Source organism: Crocodylus porosus, unplaced genomic scaffold (assembly GCF_001723895.1).
Source record: "Crocodylus porosus isolate Cpor-Errol unplaced genomic scaffold, CroPor_comp1, whole genome shotgun sequence".
Classification (NCBI taxonomy): domain Eukaryota; kingdom Metazoa; phylum Chordata; order Crocodylia; family Crocodylidae; genus Crocodylus; species Crocodylus porosus.
Genome location: NW_017728927.1, coordinates 12,372,445 through 12,377,753, shown reverse-complemented (window position 1 = coordinate 12,377,753; position 5,309 = coordinate 12,372,445).

Here is a 5,309-nt window from a genome sequence, read left to right as displayed (position 1 = left end):
TTTGTCCCGAGCTGGACTTGAACAGATAAAATTGGCCATCAAAATACAGTATCATTGAGCTTGTGGTCCAACTACCAGTGTGCTTCTTACTGTTTCTCAATCCTGTGCAGAAACAGGGTAGTTTTTTGTGTGTAAATGAGAGAACAAGGGGGTGTGCATGCGCGTGGCCCTCAGAAATGCTGTAATCAGAGCTGGGGCTCTGAGAGTTTCCTCCAGCAGCAGAACCACTGCAAGAAGCGCTCTCATCTTCTAAAAATGAAGTTCAAGGATGAAACCACTTCACGTTTTGATCTAGTTCAGTGGAAAACAGCAGAAGAAAATCTTAAAGACAGAAAAGAACTGCTCAGCACTGCCCTTGTCCTTCAAGCAAACACAAGCACTGTGGCTGGGGTGGCACAGGTGCTAAGGTACATAGTTAGCAGCCCAGAGGTTGCAAGTTGGAGGCTATAGCAGAAGCGTGCATGGTATGGCCTGCTAGACTTCAATGAATCTGTGACTTCTGCTAAACACCTTGTTATAAGGACATGAAAAAGGAAAGGGTTTCCTGCCAAAAATGATACTGGTCAGTGGTTCAAGATAGACAAAACTTAGTGCTGGACCAGTGACAGGTTTAAGGTTTGTTCCCTTGCAAACAAGAATAGCTAGAAATATGAGCTGAAACCCCCCATTTTCCAGTAGTTTATCATGTTTGTTTTTAAGGGTGTTTTAATCTTATTGGATTTTTCCCATGTTTGTGACCTGGTAGGTGATATTATGATAGCTTGGCTATACAGGCAGAAGCATATAAAATAATGCCGGTAAGAGAATTGTACAACTTCTAAAACCCCCCACATGAACTAGTCTTTGCTCTAAAAATGGGGCATGCACAGAATACAAGTTGGCATGTAATGGCATGAAGACTTGGCTGGACTTTGTGCGCTGACTTCATGTAACTTAAATGGCTCCCCCACTCATGACCACTGCAGCCAATATATCTATCTCCTACCAGGATTTCAGAATTAACTGGGCCCTCAAAACACTTCATAGCTCAACCATGAAGGTCTCAGACCTAAGCAATAGAATGGAGCATCAGTTTGAAGAACTGAACTCTAATTTCATTTGGAGCTTGATTTGAGGAATATCTCTGCTCTCCACTTGTTTTAAATCTAAATTTCCATTATCCATTTTCAGTGGTTTTTCACCAGTTTGAAACAATTATTAGCTTTGCACCCTTGAATAGCGTTTCATTTTAATGTTATTGTAAAGCAGATGCCTTGGGAAGATAAAGTTCTATAAAAGCTTGTTGTTTTTGTTACCAACAATATGCAGTTGATTGAAGAATAAACCCAAGCATGGCATGATATTATCTCATTCTTCGGCTTCGTATAATGCTCTGGTGAGAAAACCACTGTACAAGGGAAAAATAGCCGTGTGATGCATACTACTAAATCTAAAAAATGTGTGTGCACATAATAAAGCGCAGCTGTGAATTACAGAGCTATAATTCCATCAGCCGGTTCTGATGACATCATAAACCATGGGAGAGGAGCTCAAGTGGATTGTCTAATCAGCAGAACCCAGAGCAGGAATTACAGCCTTGTAATTCAAACTGGCCTGCTTTATACCGTCTATAATACAGTGATACAAATCCCAACCATCCTCCCTCCCCCAGAGTCCTGTATTATTCCTGGAACAACTGTTTCTGCTCCCATACTCTGGGGTCACTCCAGTAGAGACTCCCCTTCCTCAACAGTTTCTGTTGCTACCTGCTCCCCAGCAAATGAGCAACCATCTCCCTGAATAAAAAAGGGTGAAGTACCTCAGCAGCCACAACTGCTGCCTACCTCCAAAAACAACTGATTTCTAGGGCTTTCTTCTCTCATCATTACCTTAATTAGATACAATTCTGCAGTCACTGCAAAAATGTGAGAATATCACTGAAATCAATGGATCGAGTCTGAATATATATTGGTGTATATATTCTACACACACACTCTCTCTATACACATGCACACACGTATATATATATATATATATATATATATATACACACACACATACACGTATATACACGTGCATATATGCATATATACACATACACGTATGCATATATATATACTGGTGTAACGAACAACAAAATCTGGGCTCCTGACTCTTTAGTGCTATTGTACTACCTCCAGTAGCACTATTGTACCTCTCCAATAGCACATCTCTGACAGGCGGTAGATTGGCTGACCTGGACTGCTCACGGCACTTCTTCAAACACTGTGGGAGAGATCTCATACATGCTGGTTCGTAATTTATGAGTAGCACTGCACAGAGATGAATGTTGATTTGTGTGCACACTGTCACACCCATGAATTACAGTAGCTTTTTCAGAAATTGCAGCGTGAACGGCACTGTAATCAATATCTCCTAGCCCATTTGCACACAAAACTATGATTCAAGTCCTCACTCTGCCCCTCCAAAAAAGTTTTGAGAATGTGTTAAGGGTGTCACTATCTAAACATCCAAGATACAGAAAACTATAGGGGTACGACTGACATTGCAGGCTTCCTGAAGGTTGGAACAGCAATTGTATGGGGGATAATTTGAAGGGTGATACCAGAAAGCTTCCAGAAAGGTCCTTGTGCTTGGAGCTTGTGCAACATCTCTGAGCACACAATGCACCAAATTGGCTACAAGCAGCAGCACTGAATACGGTGCGCTTAAACTAAAGATCCAAGCTGCTACAGACCAAACAGAGTCCCTTTATTATTGCACAGAGAACTGTGCATGGAAAACATGCAACTTTAACTCAACCCCCTTGAGTATATCCATTACCCAATAGCCTTTGTAGAGGGTTTTTAAAGGCATCTAAAGGAGTGAGGTGTCCAACTCCTGTTGAAGTGCCCTACTGAGGTAGGAAGTGGATGCTTAACTACTTGGACCCATCATGGAGTTTTAAACTACTTCTTACAAGTAATTCCCCTCTCTGATCCTTTCCATGGCTGATGAGTTCTAACTATGTTACAAAGAGCTATAACATCACCCATTCATAGCAGAACTTATCAGGGTTTCTTGGAAGAATCCCTCTTCCCTTTCAGATTAAATAATAAGCAATACCCAAGAAAAAGAAAACCATGGACATAATTCAATCTTGTGAGCAAAAGTCAGAGTGCTTTGTATGGAGGATCTTAGAATGAAAACTAAGACAATTAGAGTCATTTCTATATAATATTGTTTCCAGGAGTGAGGTGTAGAAAATAATAAATCCTTCTTATGGACACTTTTTTTCTAACACCCTTCTACTAAACATTGTATTGCCAAAGGTCTAGATGTGAATTCTGTAGAGTTTGAGAAGCATGGGTGGAAGATAAAGTAGTAGTCTTACAGACCTCCTCATAGGATGTCTGGAGTCTCTAATGCTATAAAATCACTGCGTATTAAATCAGTACAGAGTGCATATCCATGACATAGTTGTGGCTAAGCTTTTGAATGCCTCTGCCTTGTGTGTCTGTATACACAGACACTTCGGTTATAGGACTGTGATGACCATGATAGAGTTCTGGTTCATATACAGAACTCTAATTTTTAATACAACACGTAACAAGGGTTACATAAAGAGCAAGTTTTTGCTGCTGTTTAAAGTAGACTTGTAGAGTTGCCTTCAACTAGTCCAACCTACATGAACTTCCCCTTCCCATCAGTATCTTACTTTGGGGCCAGTGCACCTTGCTTCCCATTCCTCAATATAAACCAGACTACTTCTCTAAGTAGTGTTGAAGGTTTTCTGCCTTCCTACTACTTCTATATATACTATGTTTCTTTGCTGAAAAGGCAGTAATGATCTTGTTGAACAGTAGCATGGCAGCTTATTCCATATCTCCTATCTGTATCACGTGCCACTCCAGTCACCTGAGAATACCGATGGATATCTCTTACCTGGATTCTGGTACCAGTAATGATGACCAACTTCTTTGAACTGAAAAAGAAAAAAAACCCCATCAAATACACTACACCCTCATCATTACCAACCCTGTTGGCACGTCTACAGAAGACAATTCCTTTACATTGGCCTAATAACACTGCACAGTAGCATGTCATGGCAAACACCAGGCTAATAGCCTACTGTGCAGTGTTATTAAGCTAATGCACAGGAAGCATCACTAAATAACTGTGCACTGGTGCTACTGTGCAGTATCTTTAGCTACTGCATTTTTAGTTAGTGCTTTATTAAGGAAGTAGTAACTAATATCTAAGGCGCATTAATGAACATGTAGACGCTCCCTGTTTCTAGTAACTGCATTTTTATCAATCCCTACAGCAAGAACTGATTTTTATTTTGTCACGATGCAGTAATTCACCTAATTATAGCAACCCCCAAATTAACTTTTTCTCCTGTTCTCACGTATGTTTGTTGCACAAGAATGTACTGTGATATTAAGAGCGAATTCACCAGGAAATGCTAATGACTGCATCTTTATTAAAGAGTATGCCGCAGATTTAATCTTGGAATAATGACAGCCTCAGTCTTTAGGCACAGATATGTTTCAATACAGTATTCCCTTTAAAACATGGCCGCATGGACCAGGTGAATAAGACCTACACGGTTTGTCAGCTTTGACGTTTCATTCTGCAATATCATAAGTACCTGGGAAACCTCACCTCCACTCAGGTTTAATTTTGGGATATGTAGTTGAGTCTCTGAGATCTCACTCAATATTCGAGGATGCAGAGATCCCTCCTTGTCTTTGGAGCAGTTAGAGGGGAAATGTGCTCATGGTGTTGCCGGCACAAGGTGCCCAAGGGAGGCAAGAATTGGGTTCGTTGTCTGGTGTGCGTTGCGCCAAATAAACACACTGGGGGGAGAAGTAGACAGAGTTTATTTGAGCTTAAGTAAAAGGCACAGGGAGACTGTATGGTCTTAAATTCTGTGCGTTTAACCCTGCAATAGCGGAATTTTATATTTCGGTTATTTTCAGTGATTTTCTACTAGCTGGCCCCCCTCTTCCTCCCCTTTTTTTCCTCCCTTCTCTCTCCGAGCGGTGCTCTTGCATTTCACAGATAACAGTTTTAGTTTGCCTGTTTTCCAGAAGGACAAGAGATTGCAGGCGCCATAGAAAGGGTTACAAAGGTTGGGGAAAGGGGGGGTCCTGGCTTGTTTGAGCCCAGAGCAGAAGGACTTTTTCAACCACGAGAGTTATTATCCATGCATTTTTAAGGGGCAATGTGAGGGTTATTTCATCCTGGGTAAAATGCAGTGATGCACCTAATTGACAAAGCAGGTTTTGTTCGAGCAGGGGTGTTGGGCAATCTGGAAGGTAGACCAATTTGTGAGAAAGAGCCCA